The sequence below is a fragment of the Hordeum vulgare genome, chromosome 4H (genome assembly GCF_904849725.1).
Source record: "Hordeum vulgare subsp. vulgare chromosome 4H, MorexV3_pseudomolecules_assembly, whole genome shotgun sequence".
In the NCBI taxonomy this organism is placed as follows: Eukaryota; Viridiplantae; Streptophyta; class Magnoliopsida; order Poales; family Poaceae; genus Hordeum; species Hordeum vulgare.
The window spans coordinates 521,052,680-521,070,925 of NC_058521.1; the positions used below are offsets into that span (position 1 = coordinate 521,052,680).

General features: G+C 45.2%; 1 pseudogene; it reads right to left on the reverse strand.

The window, feature by feature from the left end:
• Positions 1-1,131: 1,131 nt before the first annotated feature.
• LOC123450687 lies at positions 1,132-17,014 on the reverse strand (annotated as a pseudogene).
• Between the last annotated feature and the right edge of the window lie 1,232 nt (positions 17,015-18,246).

Genomic DNA, 18,246 nt, shown 5'->3' on the forward strand with positions numbered 1-18,246 from the left:
TTCTTGCAACTCATCCTTAAGCGGCTGCATGTACACATTCATATTCTTCCCCGGATAGTTGGGCCATGGAATTATCAACGTCAGGAAAATGTTCTTTCTTTTCATAATCTCTTCGGGTGGCAAATTGAGTGGAATGACAAATACAGGCCAACAACTGTATTATGCTGCCGTCATACACTACAAGGAATATGCTAATACACGACGCCATTTTTTCGTCGCTACATCCTCACGGTTTTCAATTTACGACGATCTCACGACGAAATACCAAGCATCGAAAACGGAGCGTCAGAAATGAACAACAGCGATGTTTTGATCAAAATCGTCGTAACTTTTACGACGATTCCTGGGTTGTCGTAACCTTTACGACAATCCTAAATCGTCGTTGGCAATCAAACTCAGTCCTACGTGGCAAAATTACGACGAAATCAAAACGTCAGGGTTGAAATCAACCCAACCCATTTCAATTGATCACATGGGCTGGTTTTATTTTTTTGGCCTTTTCTTATTGGGCTTCTTTTTGGGCCTTGGCTATTTACAACCATTTTAGTATTTTTTTTAGAATTTTTTTTATCATTCTAATTTGGGCCCTGGCCTTTTCATGCCCAAATACATTTGATCCAGTTTCAGTTTTGACCTTTTTTCATTTTTAAATTCAGCAACTTTTTGTTTCAAAACTTGGTTTCATTTCTATTTGTTGGGTATTTTCAACCAAATTATTATTCCAATATTAAATCCAACATTATTTCATATTCAAATCAAGAAAACTCCAAGTTGAATTAAAATCATCCATCATATAACATCACATAATACATCTCCCAGGTTTGCACAATCAAAATACACACTTTTTACACCAACACCAGCATGGCTGATAAACTAGTAAACTAACACTACTATAAACAAAGTTTCACTTGCTTCCAGCATAAGGCTGGAAGCAAATCAAAAGGAGCACTTGCTTCTATGGTTCGGTTGGTTGTACTCGCGTCCAGACATGGAAGGATGTTGCTGATAGCAGTCTTTGCGATGGTCTGCTCATTCGTCCATTGCGTGGCATGTATCCTTTGAAGCACCGCAACAACAACAAAAAGCTTTTGGACTTACAGAAGCAACTTGGTTAAGTTTTTTGCGGACATTCTACAGCAGATCGGACAGGGTACCTTCCCACTTGTTGAATTCCAGCTCTTTTTTGTTCAGAATCTTGTCAGCAATCTGAAATAAATAGAGAACACAATTACAATATTTATCAATCGAGGAGCAGGTAACTCTCGCTCACACCACAAGCACAGATTATAGTCTCCGATGATGCCAGCCTGATTTGCTTTGGATAAGCAAAGATAAGGATTCATGCTCCACAACGAAATGGCCAGCAATAGAATGAATGTACAAGTATTTGAATAGCAGAAGAACGAGATGAAACAGACTGCATACAGTAAGTCAGTAATAACATACGGATCTGACTACAGGTGGGTTGATCCGGCTACTGAAGCAATTTCAGCGCTGGGTGGACTATTAGATTGCACATCTTCAAATAAGATTCCATCTACCTTTAAGGAGTTAATTAAATTCGCACCAAGCAAGCCTGCACGCGAGACTTTGCAGGACAAGAGGAAGCCAACAATGTTGCTCAGCAGGCTGGGATATTCATCTCTGGCCAGAAAAGCAACACACACACACACACCATGGAGGGGACGGGGGCAGGTGAGACAGAAGGACATGTCAATTAAATAAACGTGTCAGCATCACTCCTTACTCAGGTGCACACATACATGTCAGTCAAATAAATTTGCATCTTAATAGCACTGAGTGATGACGATATACACACTAAAAGAACTACAGTAAGCGAGTAAGGGAAAAAGACTTGGTATTTTTCTTTCGAATCTCATGGCAAGCTATACTAGACGCTAATGATCACTCGACTCCAAGAAATCCAACATCGGACTAATTGATCCACAGACAAGGGAGTCCGGTCCAATTTATTCTAAAATTAGTAGTTCATTTATAACGTTCCGATAAGACCGAGAGCTGTAATCATCGCTAAATAAAAAGGTAAGGTTCAACTAAGCTTAGTGATGTCATATTTGCGAGACGAAACTGCTCTGTGTACTAGCATTAGATGGAAATCTACAGTATGCATACCATTGTTGTTTGCGAAAAAGGTAACAAAGAAAGAAGCAGGCTAGCTCTCCACCTCTAAATGCATTACACGAGTTGTGGGATATAAAAACCTGCTAGTAGTCATTCATCCACACCAGCAAGATTATTATTACATTTAAACATGAATGACAGATCATGGAGCTGGCTGGGAAATTCATCACCTAATAATCCTGAAAATCAGAAAAGATAAATCAAATCTGGTCCATTGTTTTTGTTTCAAGAGTTATGTGTTGGTTTTATAATTTGGAACTGCCAAAACCCACATCCTCTCCAAAGACATAACAACTGTCAAAATGGAACTCATCTTCAGTTCACTTGATTGTGTGCATAACTAAGTCAAATGGATTGGTGAGCTGGGAATGTTCAGATTAGCATATATAAGTCATTGCTTTCTCATACACTAGCTTACAAAATGATAAGCATATATAACTGAACACATATATTTATTTTTTCTCTAATTTTAAGAGCGTGTATTCTACTAGGAACACTAGCATACTGACATGGTGTACATCGAAAATTAATGTTGATAGCCGAACATATTATTTACAGTGAAAAGAAATGTCAAACATATACCTGCACCTATGAAACAGAAACACAGTACATAGGAAAAGCTCAGAGATTCAGTGGATAAATAACATGGACTTGGAAAAAGTTCAGAGATTCATAAATTGTAAGGACAACAAGCAAGCAAATCTGAGGACAGAACTTGGCTGCCTATGGGGGTGTACGCATAGTTCATGCTATATTCAGAAATTCAGTGTATGCAAGAGCACACATTTGAGATCAGAAATACATCCATTTGTGCTACAATGAAAGAAGAGTAGAAAAAAGGAGAAATGTGAGGACATAAATTCCCTGTCGATGGGGTCTGCTGACTCATTGTAGGCTAGCGCGATGGAGGAGCGGCGAAAGAAGAGGGCGACGCCGCTGCCAATGAGCACGGCAAGGGAGGTGGCGGCGGTTCTGGAGAAATTAGAAGTGACCACCACCCAGCGGATCTGCTCCATGGTCGTGCACTTGAGCATCAACCTGCACCACCACATATGCTGGTTCTGCTCCATGGTCGTGCACTTGAGCATCAACCTGCACCACCCAGCGGCACCACGACCACCAACGCCGGCGGCTTCGATCTAGAGCAGCGGATGCACTTAATTAAAATTAGGAAGATCATATAGATTAAATTAGCACATCTCAGATTTCTTCAACAAGCATAATCACTCAAATGTTTTTATTATTATTCTTACACCTCAAATAGTACATGAATACAAGTGGGTTAAGATTCTTGGGTAAAAGCAAATATAGGGAGACCAGACTATGCTAAGCTATACAACCATGCCACACCAAACTTAGACCAACACAAAAATATCTATTGGTCAACGAGGACAACATGACATATTTGAGACACACATTTGACCACTACATTCACGTGCACTATCTATATTAATAGTCAACTGACACACGGTTAGTCTATGTATGGGCTGCAACTACTGACCAATAGAAAGACTCCACAAAGGGCTACACAGTACAATAGGGATGGGCAGCCATACCAGCCAAGCAAGATGGATATCAGATATTAGAAGGAGAGGAAGCAGAGTAAGCACTGTCCAGGTTTCATCGTCTCCCCCTTGCTCCCAAATAGTCAGACCAACATCTTGTCTTCCTCCGAGTGTCTTCATCTCTCTATCTGCAATCAACAAAGATCCAAAAGAAATAAGTGAATCTGGTACCTGAGCAACCATCACTAGATCGAAAGGGGACAGACTGGAGCAATAAAATTAGCCTACTCGAGGGAGTGAAATCTGAACGTAGGAGCAGCAAGAGTAGGACCAGCAAAGAGTACAAAAGAAGAAAGGAGACTTCTTCTTCCTCTACCATTTCTTTAGTAATCACACAAAGAAGTCAACCGAGATGCACATACAAAAGCCCCTAGTCATTCATAGGTGCTTACAAATCACCGTAGGAACATCTAACTCTGTTCTTGGAAGCAACAATATAAAAAAGATAGGGTATACATCCTTCAATAAGGAAATAAAATAAAACGAATCAGGTTATTTATACAGCAACAATACACCAAGATTATGCACAGGGGTGAACGTTTTCAGTACACACACATGCACATGAGACTAAATTAATTTACTAAATCAGAAACTTGAGCGTCAGAAAATTTGGGAAAGGTAGGGAGACACCACTAATCTGCACATATGCTGGATCTACTCATGGCCGCGCACTTGATCTGGAGCAGCAGATGCACAGCCCCACCTAGGGTTTGACCTGCAAGCCAAAAGAACACACACAAAGGGGTTACAGAGTTTGGGACTGAAATCCATGGAGGAAAATGTCGATTGAATCTTAAACCTGAACTAGTGAATGTCATAAAAGAAAAAGGAAGTTCAGAACAGAGCCACCACGACTGGATCTTGCGGGCACACTTGCCTTGTTGCCGAGGCTGAGCACGTCGCCGAGCGCGTAGAGCCGGAACTGGATGCGGTGGCCGTGGGAGTCCGGGCCGGGGCCGCGCCAGCCGGGCTGCTTCCAGTCGTTGACCCCCTCCTGGAGGCTGCCTTCGCCGCCGGTGTTGGCGTTGTGTTGGGGCATAGTTTATGCCTAAGTAATTTTGGTGATTGATGACAGTACCGTACAGGACTAATCGTGTGTGTTAAGGTTTCAGATAACACACGTCAACGGCACAAGACGACACGTCTCCTCATACATGGAACGGAAGCACGGCGCTCTCTACGATTCTCTTTATTTGAGTCATAGGAAAGCCGTACTATTAAGAGGGGATCCGTAGTGGAAAGGTTTGGGTGGAATCTATCTTTGCACGCGCACACTTCACATTCTCCCTTTCCTTCATCTTTGGAGCGCCCCCCGCCACTTTGTTTCTCGCATCTTTGCCAAATGGTCCCCAGCGGTAGTACCGCTGGCTCTAGCGGTAGTACCGCTGGATTGCTAGCGGTAGTACCGCTGCAGCCAGCGGTAGTACCGCTAGCTGGCGGTAGTACCGCCCCTGGTCAGCGGTAGTACCGCTCCAGGAGCTTTGTTCCACCTGCCTAGCGGTAGTTCGTGGACGGACCTTTTTGCGAAGACTTTCTTGGCGGTAGTAATGCTTTTGCACTACCAAGGGGCCAGCGGTAGTACCGCTGGAGTGCCAGCGGTAGTACCGCTGCTTCCAGCGGTAGTACCGCAAGGCGGCGGTAGTATCGCCCCTGTTCAACGGTAGTACCGCTGCAGCCAGCGGTAGTACCGCCGGAGCTCGGGCAGAGAGTGGGAAAACGGTCTGATTTTCCCCCCACTATATAAAGGGTTCTTCTAGCTGATGAACCCTATCTCTTACCTCTCTAAGCTCCATTGTTGCGCCCCAAGCTCAAAAGTGCCTGATCTCTCTCCCTAGCCAATCAAACTTGTTGATTCTTTAGGGATTGGTTGAGAAGGCCTAGATCCACACTTCCACCAAGAGAAAAGTTGATTCCCCCACCAATCCCTTGCGGATCTTGTTACTCTTGGGTGTTTGAGCATCCTAGATGGTTGAGGTCACCTCGAAGCCATATTCCATTGTGGTGAAGCTTCGTGGTCTAGTTGGGAGCCTCCAAGCTTTGTGTGGAGTTGCCCCAACCTTGTTTGTAAAGGTTCGGTCGCTGCCTTCAAGGGCACCTATAGTGGAATCACGGTACCTTGCATCGTGCGAGGGCGTGAGGAGAATACGGTGGCCTTAGTGGCTTTTTGGGGAGCATTGTGCCTCCACACCGCTCCAACGGAGACGTACTTCCTGTCAAAGGGAAGGAACTTCGGTAACAGATCCTCGTCTCCATCGGTTCCACTTGTGGTTATCTCTATCCTATACTTTATATTTGCATATGCTTGTGACTATATCTTACTTGTCTTAATAACTCTCGTTGTTAGCTTCTTTAGGGTTCACCTCATTGTCGTATTATTTGTGAACCCGTATGTTGTTTACCTTAACTTGCTAAGATTATTCAAAAAGTGGTCGTTGTCTATTCGCCTCCCTCTAGCCAACCATATCGATCCTTTCAATTGGTATCAGAGCCACGTCTCTTTATTAAGGGTTTAACCACCCGAAGAGTATGGAAGGCGAAGAGGGAATTAATCATGGGCAACCCGAGGCCATGGACTTGACTTCGGTCACAAGGGACGACTTGAATACGGCTATGGCCGCTCTCAAGACGTCCTTGACGAACGAGGCCAAGACCATGCTTAAAGAGTTAATTGAGGGATTTAAAAGTTCACCCGAACCGGCTATAGTGGTTAAACCCACCGTTTCTGATTCGGAGGCCAACTCCTCTAAGGAAGCGGCTAAAGGTATGCAACCTCCCTCGTCTCACGAGAAGGATGGGACTGGAAGATATGCCTCAGTTCCACCCCCCATGGTCTATGGAGGATCCGTTCCCGCACCACGTCTTAATCCTGTTGGTCCTCCTCCTAAGCTTGTGAAAGGTGACTTTGCTAACTGGGTATTTTCTATTAAGTCTCATTTGAATCACAGCTCAACAAATTTGTGGAGAATCATTGAGCAAGGATATTATCCCCATGATCCAAGCAACCTCACTCCGAGAGAAGATGCAGACAATCAATACAATCACTCTGCTTTGTTTATTCTCCAATCTGCAGTGCCACCGGAAGATCTTCCTCACTTGCATCCCTTCACTTTGGCCAAGGATTGTTGGGAGCATATTATGGTGTTGTACAAGGGAAGCTCAAGCATTCAACGATCCAACTATGAAGTGATACTTGATAAGGCCGATGAGTTTGTGATGAAGGAAGACGAGGACCCTCGTGATCTCTATCGGAGGGTGACTGCTATTGCTGTGGCACTCAAGGATCATGGGAGCAAGGATGTGGATGACACATGGGTCAAACGCAAGTTCCTTAAAGCCATCATGCCTTTCAACAAAGCTATGTCATCAGTCATTCGTCAGCGGCCAGACTTTCACTCCTTGTCTTCCAGTGAGGTGTTGGATGAATTTATTGCAATGTCAATCATGAACGAAACAGCCGACAATGCACTTGCTCGTGTTCGATCAAAGACAACTTCACCCAACCATGCGTTGAAAGAAAAAGCAATGCTTGAAGAAGAAGAAGAAGATGATGAAGAGGAGGGCTGCCCTGAGGACACAAAGTATGCCTATCATGAGCACATGGCTCTTGCATCAAGGCAGTTCTGGGGCAACAAGAGGAACTCAAGACCCACTTTCACCAAGAACAACTCAAGTGGATTCAAACCCAAACAACGAGTAAGGACATGCTATAACTATGGTAACATGAGTCACTTCGTGGCCGAATGTCCCTATGAGAAAAGGGAAGACAACGGAGGCAAGCTCATTCGCAAAGACAAAACCAAATCATTTCCAATCAAGAACAACTTTGTGAAGAAACCTCACCCAAAAGGGATGGTGGCCCTTGAAGAGTATCCTTCAGATGATGATGATGATGATGATAAGTGGCAACGGCAACTGCTTCTATTGCCACTACCTCTCCCCAGAAGGTGTCTCTCTTCAACGCCCCCAACGAGAACCACATCACCAAGTGCCTCATGGCAAAAGGTATCAATCAGGTAACTCCCATCATTAAGACCAACATTGCTTATGCTCCTTCATTGTTAAATTGTGTTGACGATAGTGATGTTGGGGAACTTAATGAGCATGATCTTGATAAGTTTCTGTGCACTATTAAGGGAGAACCCAAGAAGCACTTTGTTGCTCTCTTGGAACAACTGGGTGAGGCCACTGATCTCATTGAGTCTCATGAGGAGACCATCTCTGAGCTTCAGGGACATAGTCGTGACTATGCCGATGAAATTTCCGAATTATGTAGTGCTCTAGAAGAGGAGCACACTCTTCGTTTGGCTCTTGAGGAGTCATATAACGATGACTGCGCTAAAATGCAAAAGAAACTAGATCATGATGTTGTTCTTACTCGTATGCTTAAATCTGAAAAGTATGCTCTTGAGGTTGGCCATGACAGACTCAAAAAGGAGTTTGACATACTTGACAAGGCCCACAAAGCCTTGAAAGGTGCTCATTTCTCTCTAAAAGAGTCTCATGATCAACTCCAAGCAAAGCTTACCAAGGAGATCTCTACTTGTCCTCCCTTTGTGTTAATTGATAATGCTTGTGCAACTAACCCCCGTTGTGAGCATGTACATCTTGTGGAGGAAAATGCCAAGTTAAAGGAGAAACTTGAGAAGGGTCTTGTGGCATGCATACAAGGTGAGAAGAGTCTGAACGATCTCTTGAGCACTCAAAAGGGTGTTGTAGGAAAGGAAGGACTTGGACTTACCTCCAAGTCAAAAGGTAAAAGGAAGAACAAGAACAAACGATCTCTCACCCTCATGGACATCTTTGTCAAAGAGGGTGAGGGGACTCAGAAGGTGAACAGGAACAAGGTGGACTATGGGAACCCCAAGAAGGGCAAAACCGTTCCTACTAACACAACCGGCAAACTCAATTCTTCTTATGTTTTGTGTTGTGCTAGTGATGGGCATGTTTATGCCAGATTTGTTGGTTCCTACGATGAGGATATTGAATGGGCTATCTGGGTTCCTAAGACCCTTGTCTCTAACATGAAAGGACCCATTAAAAAATGGGTACCTAAAACCAAACCTTGATCTATTGCAGGAGTTTGCTTCCGGTGGGGTGTCATGGTTGCTCGATAGTGGAGCAACAAATCATATGACCGGAAGCAAGGACTTAGTGGTGGATGTGCGTCCTTCTCCATCTATGCCCACCCATGTCCAATTTGCCGATGCATCCTCTTCAAAGGTATTGGGATTTGGTAAGGTGGTTGTCTCTCAAGATTTATCTATTGAGAAGGTCATGCTTGTCGAGTCACTTGCCTACAATTTACTTTCGGTTCGTCAACTTGCAATTATGGGTTTCTCCACATTCTTTAATATTGACACTGTGGTCCTCCTAAGGAGCAAGACTCTTAAAGTAGCCTATGTTGGACATGTCGAGAATGGTCTTTATGTGGTGAACTTCTCAAAGCGACCCACTAAGACTGCGACATGTTTAATGGCTAAAGTTGACGTGGGCTGGCTTTGGCATCGTCGTTTAGCTCATGTCAATATGAGATCTTTGCAAAGTCTCCTGACAGGGGACCATGTTCGAGGACTAACAAATGTGAGCTTTGCTAAAGATCGTGTTTGCAGTGCCTGCATTGAAGGAAAGATTCATGAAACTGCTCATCGTCAAACGACTCTTATCTACACTAAGAGGCCATTGGAACTTCTCCATATGAATCTGTTTGGTCCTCCATCATTTGATAGTCTTGGAGGCAGAAAGTATTGCCTAGTGATTGTTGATGACTACTCAAGATATACCTGGGTATACTTCTTTAAAAAGAAGAGTGAGACTCAGCCAACGGTCATCAACTTTGCTAATGAAGCGCAACGTCAACATGAAGCAAAGATCTTGATGATTAGGAGTGACAACGGCACAGAGTTCAAGAACTACACCTTAGATGAGTTTCTAGGTGATGAGGGAATAAAGCACCAATATTCTGCACCATATACCCCTCAGCAAAACGGTGTGGCAGAAAGGAAGAACCGGACCTTGATAGACGCTGCAAGGACAATGATGGCAGAATTCAAATCTCCATATAACTTCTGGGCAGAGGCCATCAACACAGCATGTCATGCATCCAATCGGCTCTACATCCGCAAAGGCTTGAACAAGACTCCGTATGAGATTTTAACTGGAAACAAACCCAATCTCAAGTACTTCCGGGTATTCGGTTGTAAGTGTTTCATTCTCAAGAAAGGAGCACGGCTAGCTAAATTTGATTCTAGAACACATGAGGGTATCTTTGTTGGTTATGCTACAAACTCTCATGCTTACCGTGTCCTCAACAAGTCCACCAGACTAATTCAGGAGACGTGTAACGTAGAGTTTGATGAAAATAATGGCTCCCAAGTGGAGCAAAGTGGTCTTTGTGATGTAGGTGATGAAATTCCTCCCCAAGCCATAAGAAGAATGGGGATTGGTCAAATACTCCCCATTGAGGAACCCCTTGTGGCCGAAGGAGAAGGACAATGCTCTACTCAAGTGGAGCCATCACCCCCGCAAGCCCCACACGCTTCCGATGAACAAAGAGAAGACTCTCATCAAGTTGAACAAGCTCAAGGTCAAGATCAATTGCCCAACAATGGTGATGTGTCCCATGATATTCAAGCACTACCCCAAGACTCCGAACCGGCTCATGATCAACATCAAGTGCAACCCCGAGATTCAGACCAAGTAGAAGCACAAGATCAAGATCAAGAGCAACCACTAATACAAGAACAAGATGATCAGGAGACTATCTCACAATTCCCGTCTGGAGCTCCAACAACCGGCTCAAGACGCAAGGGCAAGCAAAAGAAACAAGTCGATGCTCCCCCATTATCTAATGAAGAACTCTTGGAGCGTCGAGCAGCCAAGAATGCGAACAAGCTGAGAGTTAAGTCATATCTTATGAAGAATGTACTTGGCAGTTTAAAAAGGGGAGTATCCACCCGTCAACAGCTTTGGAATTATTGTGAGCATCACGCGTTTGTCTCGTATTGTGAACCTCAACAGGTACATGAAGCGCTCGATGATGAGGATTGGCTTATGGCCATGCACGAAGAACTTAACAACTTCGAGCGCAACCAAGTCTAGGATTTAGTGCCTCGGCCAATGGAGGAACATAATGTCATCGGGACCAAATGGATATTCAAGAACAAGCAAGATGCCAATGGAATTGTGATTCGAAACGAGGCAAGATTGGTGGCTCAAGGCTACTCCCAAGTCGAGGGTATCGACTACGGTGAAACCTTTGCCCCTGTTACTCGTCTAGAATCTATTCGCATGTTACTTGCATTTGCTTCTCATCATAACTTCAAATTTCAGCAAATGGATGTGAAAAGTGCTTTTCTTAATGGTCCTTTGAATGAGTTGGTCTATGTCAAACAACCCCCGGGATTCGAACATCCCAAGCTCCCCAATCATGTGTACAAACTTAATAAGGCACTCTATGGCCTTAAACAAGCCCCACGCGCGTGGTATGAGTATCTTACTGAGTTGTTACAAGATCGTGGATTTGAAATTGGGAAGATAGATCCCACTCTTTTTACTAAGAGGGTTAAAGGGGATTTGTTCATATGCCAACTATATGTTGATGATATTATCTTTGGCTCTCCTAACATTTCATTCAATGAAGAATTTGTTGCACTAATGACTGAGAAGTTTGAGATTTCCATGATGGGAGAGTTGAAGTTCTTCCTCGGGTTCGAGATTAGACAAGGTCTAGAAGGGACATTCATCAAACAAGCCAAGTACACTCAAGACGTGCTCAAACGGTTCGAGCTCGAAGATGTCAAACCGGTCAAGTTCCCCATGCCAACAAGATGCAAGCTTGACAGTGATCCCAATGGTAAAGCAGTGGATCAAAAGGTATACCGCTCTATGATTGGATCCCTCCTTTACCTTTGTGCATCTAGACCGTATATTATGTTGAGTGTAGGTATATGTGCACGGTTTCAATCCGCACCAAAAGAAAGTCATTACATGGCTGTTAAGCGAATCTTTTGATATGTGGCTCATACCCCAAACTTTGGCCTCTGGTATCCCAAAGGAGCAAACTTCAATCTAGTTGGCTATTCTGACTCAGATTGGGCAGGAGATTGTGTGGAGAGGAAGTCAACGTCTGGAGGATGCCAATTCCTTGGTCGCTCTTTGGTAAGTTGGTCTTCAAAGAAGCAGAATTGCGTCTCCTTATCATCCACCGAAGCTGAGTATGTGGCAGCTGCAAGTTGTTGTGCACAATTGCTATGGATGAGGCAGACTTTAAAGGATTATGGTGTCACTTGTGACAAAGTGTCTCTTCTATGTGACAATCAAAGCGCTATCAAGTTTTTGCTCAACCCAGTGCAACATAGCAAAACCAAACATATTGATATTCGTCATCACTTCATTCATGAACATATCAAGCTAGGTGATATTGAGGTTCACTTCATCAACACTGAAGAGCAACTTGCAGATATTTTCACTAAGCCTCTAGATGAAGCAAGGTTCCGGGAGTTAAGGCATGAGCTAAATATCATTGATTCAAGTAATGTGGATTGAAACTAGGCATATTGCACCTCACTTTGCATTCCATCTTGGTCTAGATGTAGGCATGGACATAGGGGGAGTGTTGTTCTCTCAATGAACTTTCCCTCCCCCATTATGCATAAATCAATCTAGTCTTTCACTTTAGCCATTGTCAAATGGCACTTGTGCTTCAAAGACGAGCATTGGTCATGAACCCAAGGATAATTCTTCGCGGTGTCATACCATTGTCTCAAACATAGGTGGCCTCGGCCATCGCCCCTCCATCCTTTCTTGCGTATAGAAGAAAGGATATACAATGACAAGTCAGTACATTTTCCTAGATGCTATCTATTTTTACTCTCTTGTCATGTGCCCAAGTTCATATCTTTTCCTTAGCCGCATTGCGACATTTACAGCGGTACTACCGCCAGGGTAGCGGTACTACCGCCAGGACCCCAGCGCCGCTAGGGATAGCGGTACTACCGCCAGGATTCCCATCTAAGATGACCGGCTAGGAAATTTTTAGGGCTGCCTCAAGGGGGAGCGGTACTACCGCCAGGACCCCAGCGGTACTACCGCTGCATCTGGCGGTACTACCGCTAGGTCCTCAGCGGTACTACCGCTGGCCCGTACCCCTTGGGCTATATAAAGGAGGGGGAGCCCGTTTTTCTCAACCTGTTTCTTCTTCCTCGCGGCTCCTCCCTCCCCTAGCCCGAAAACTCCCTATTTGGATCTCGTTTCGTGGAGCTCCTTCTCCCCGTTGGTTTGGAAGGGTTGCTCCACCTCTCCTTCCTCCTCCAAGAGCCATGAATCCCGGTAAAGCTCCTCCCTTCTTCTATTTGGTTGATATTCTCGTTCTAGAGATAGGAGCATTGGGGATTGAAGCCATATCTTTGATCTTATGGCTAGTTCTTGGGTGGCATGAAGGAGATATTTCAGGGGAGTATAGGTCCAATGGATTGTTGTTGATTATGTTGCCATGCCCTAGGATTTACTTGTTTTAGATCTAGCACTTGAACTTTGTTTGGATTAGATCTAAAACTTGCTCTCTCTTGCCTAGGCATGTACTTATTTCGTGTTACTAGTGTTCCTCATGTAAAGTAGGGCTGGGGTGGAGTTCTTCGTGTTCATATACAGCCCATGCCCTCGTAACGATTTTTATCTGTCATATCTGAAAAGTCAAACGCCAGCGGTACTACCGCCAGGGGTAGCGGTACTACCGCTAGGCCCCAGCGGTACTACCGCCAGGGGTGGCGGTACTACCGCCAGGAGCATTCACTGTGTCTTCTTTTTATGAGCTTACCAATGCATGTTTATTTCTTGTGTGTTTTCAAGATTCGTTGCCTTGACTCTTTTTGTCTCCGCTTTTCACTGTGTGTTCTGTGTCACAGGTGGCTCTCGCCGTTCGAACCCCCCACGTGACACGCAGTCCAAGCAATATCGCAACCAAGAGGCTCCCGAGGGGTCTGCCACCTCAAGTCTGCAACCCAAAAAGCAGTCCTTCAAGAAGGTCGCGCACAAGGAGAAGAGGGTCAATGTTCGGACAATGTCCCCCAAGGACTTTCTGCAGTTTCGCACTCAGAACCACTATCTCAACGAGAGGGCTGTGATCAAGGATGTTGACCATGTCTGGGCAAGGGATCAGTGCAGTTCTACCGTGATGTTGTCGCGCATTTCAAGAAAAACTATGTCTCTGTTCAGTGGATTGACCTAGCTCATCTTCAGCGGAACCTGGACTATTTCGGTGATGCCCTCTCTTTGATTGACAAACTGGGCATCAAGGACATCATCACTTACAAGACATATTTTGATCCCACTGCTGTTGCTTAGTTCTATGTCACGGTCCACTTCTCTCCTGATGCTGAGCGCTCTATGGTGTGGATGACTGGGACTCAGAAGATGACCGGTACGTGGCGTGAGTTCATGCAATTCCTCAACATTGACTTCTAGGGAGCTGATACTCCACTTGGGCTGCGTCCTCATGCTGCAGCCCCCACCGATAGGGCCCCCGCAAAGGACAGATTGCAGAAGCTCTATGTGAGGAAGTGTGTGCTCCCCAAGCATCTGGACATCATGCACCGGATCCTTCGCAACACCCTCTTCCCTCGCATTGGTAACTTCGATGAGGTTCATGGTTCCTTGGCTGAGATGCTGCTGCTTTGTGAGGAGGCTATGTCTCAGGAGTCTGGCCCTCTGGATATTTCTGATGTGATGTTCACGGAGCTCTGGAACTGCATCATCATGCGTAAGGTTCCCATCTACGGGCCCTATCTGTTCGCATATATTCGCCATAAGTGGCAAGAGGCTTTTCCGGAGGAGGTGCTCTACGCTCAGTCAGACTACATTGTGCACGACCCGATCAAGCTTCGCGTCAAGGACAAATGGGCCAACCCATCCACTTCCTCTCAGCACATGGATACTGACACTTAAAATGCTGCTGACAGAGGAACCGCCTCTCAGTCCCGCTCCTCTGCCATGCCATCTTGGGCCATCAAACTGCAGGACAAGATGAAGACTCTATTCTGTATGTAGGCTAAGGATCAGTACCAGACGCACGTGGCTCAGAAGGAGAGCCGCTAGAGGCATAAGCGTGTTCTCAGGACTCTTGATGTGGACATCTCCAGTGGCTCAGAGGACGACATCACTCCAGAGGCTACTTAGATGCAGGCTCAAGGATACCAGTGGTCTGGCGATGAGGCGGAAGAGGAGGAGCAGGCCGATCAGGAGGGGACCGATGAGTCTGGCGATGCTGAGGATGAGGAGTAGCTACCTGTGGCATTAGGTGTGCCCCCTTTTTGGTGTCGTGTGCCAAAGGGGGAGAGAGTCTAGGAGCTGGATTTGCTTTCATATTCGAACTTTGTGTTGCTTTGCTTTATTTCGTGTGGTTTGCTTCGAACTTGGTTTGCTTCTAGTTTGCTATCTTTTGTGAGACATGAACTTATGTGTGATTTATTTCCATCATATGCTGTGAGTCATATGCCCCGTATTGTCATATATCTCTATCTTTTTGTTCTCATATTATTCTTTGTGCAAATCCGGTATTGTCATCAATCCACCAAAAAGGGGGAGATTGTTGGGGCATAGTTTATGCCTAAGTAACTTTGGTGATTGATGACACTACCATACAGGACTAACCGTGTGTGTTAAGGTTTCAGATAACACACGTCAACGGCACAAGACGACACGTCTCCTCATACATGGAACAGAAGCACGACGCTCTCTACGATTCTCTTTATTTGAGTCATAGGAAAGCCGTACTATTAAGAGGGGATCCGTAGTGGAAAGGTTTGGGTGGAATCTATCTTTGCACGCGCACACTTCACATTCTCCCTTTCCTTCATCTTTGGAGCGGCCCCCGCCACTTTGTTTCTCGCATCTTTGCAAAATGGTCCCCAACGGTAGTACCGCTAGCTCTAGCGGTAGTACCGCTGGATTGCTAGCGGTAGTACCGCTGCAGCTAGCGGTAGTACCGCTAGCTGGCGGTAGTACCGCCCCTGGTCAGTGGTAGTACCGCTCCAGGAGCTTTGTTCCACCTGCCTAGCGGTAGTTCGTGGACGGACCTTTTTGCGAAGACTTTCTTGGCGGTAGTAGTGCTTTTGCACTACCAAGGGGCCAGCGGTAGTACTGCTGGTGTCCGCGGTAGTACCGCTGGAGTCCCAGCGGTAGTACCGCTGCATCCAGCGGTAGTACCGCCCCTGTTCAGCGGTAGTACCGCTGGAGTGCCAGCGGTAGTACCGCTAGAGCTCGGGCAGAGAGTGGGAAAACGGTCTGATTTCCCCCCCACTATATAAAGGGTTCTTCTAGCTGAGGAACCCTATCTCTTACCTCTCTAAGCTCCATTGTTGCGCCCCAAGCTCAAAAGTGCCCGATCTCTCTCCCTAGCCAATCAAACTTGTTGATACTTTAGGGATTGGTTGAGAAGGCCTAGATCCACACTTCCACCAAGAGAAAAGTTGATTCCCCCACCAATCCCTTGCGGATCTTGTTACTCTTGGGTGTTTGAGCATCCTAAACGGTTGAGGTCACCTCGAAGCCATATTCCATTGTGGTGAAGCTTTGTGGTCTAGTTGGGAGCCTCCAAGCTTTGTGTGGAGTTGCCCCATCTTTGTTTGTAAAGGTTCGGTCGCCGCCTTTAAGGGCACCTATAGTGGAATCATGGTACCTTGCATCGTGCGAGGGCGTGAGGAGAATACGGTGGCCTTAGTGGTTTTTTGGGAGCATTGTGCCTCCACACCGCTCCAACGGAGACGTACTTCCTGTCAAAGGGAAGGAACTTCGGTAACACATCCTCGTCTCCATCGGTTCCACTTGTGGTTATCTCTATCCTATACTTTGTATTTGCATATGCTTGTGACTATATCTTACTTGTCTTAATAACTCTCGTTGTTAGCTTCTTTAGGGTTCACCTCATTGTCGTATTATTTGTGAACCCGTATGTTGTTTACCTTAACTTGCTAAGATTATTCAAAAAGTGGTCGTTGTCTATTCACCCCCCCTCTAGCCAACCATATCGATCCTTTCACGTTGCCGCCGGCGCCCGAGAACCCCTCGGGCAGCCCCTTCTCCTCAGGCGATTTGTTGGCCACCACCCAGTGCATCCACGGAACCCGCTCGTCCGCGTCGATGTCCTGCACCACCAGCGCCAGCGACCGCGTGCCGCCGGGCACCCCGTACCACTCTAGCGGTGGCGAGATGTCCTTCTTGGCGCCTTGCCCCTCCAGCGTGTACTGCCGCGGCAGCCTCCCGTCGTGCGCCGACACCGACAGGCACACCAGCCTCAGGGTCTCCTGTGCCATCTCGGTCTGCCTGACTCCCTCCCTCTGCTTGTCGCTGCTGATTGTTGCTCGTGCGATGAGTTTGCTGGATTGTTCAAGGGAAGTGGGGATGGGGAGGAGGTGGCGGTGGCGAGGAGATGGGGACGAGGGAGGACTGGATCGGGAGGGGGGCTGGGACGGGGTGGAGGTGGCGGCGGCGAGGAGATGGGGACAAGGGAGGAAGGGTGCGATGGGGGCAGGGATGTGAGCTAGGGTTTGGGTTACGGGTGGGGTTATCTTTTTTACTTTTCTATAGATACATGGATGGATGGATGTGAGATGGTGAGGTAGATGGATGGATGGATGGGTGCCATGTCATCAATCCATGCGAAGAGTTCTAATTGGTTCGAAATATCAGTGACTTAAAATAGTTTTTAAGTACTAAAAATAAAGGAATTTTTTGAAGCATCTATCAAAAATATTTTGGAAAAGGGCATCACACAAATTTTCACTAGAGTTAGACCATATTTTATGGATGAGGACCAATTTGTATGCATTTCTCATCTTTCTAGCTATTTTTAACAATTTTTCGAGTGGAAAAAAGTTTTTTTTAAGAACCTACCAAATATTTGTTGCAAAATTGGACTCCATCAATTTTCTAAAATACTAGTACATATTTAATATACAATTGACCAAATGGTTGGATGTCAAAAACTTTTATCCACCTCTCGTGAAAAAAACAATTCTCCTAATACAAGTGGAAGCGGGTTAAATTTGAACTACAACTGCCTCATAGTTTGCTAATTTTTTTTCAAAAAACATTTCTAGATATAAAAATATCTATTTCTTCATAGATACTCCAAAATATTTGCAAAAATCAAGCCCTAGCTACGAACGGTCATACCCGCCATGTTGACCGCATTTTGAAATGGCCATGAAAAACTCAAAACAAAATCAAAAAATAGAAAAACTTTGTATTGTGTCATTATATGTGACAAATTATCAGGAAAAATAATAAACTTGTAATACAACAATTATTTTTAAAAAGTGTTCTTAGAAATGGGATATCATGTGTGAAGAGTAATGGCTTTCAAGCCAAATGATTAATCTTATGGCCACATTCATGACATAGTTTGTTGAAATGATATAATTTTATGCACAAGGGTGCATATTGGAATGGCAAACAATGTTGATTAAAGAAGGTTTCATTTTCCTTGTATGTAAAAATCATTTTCCATTTTTCAAGTGTCCAAAATGAGTTTATTTGTGAAGGA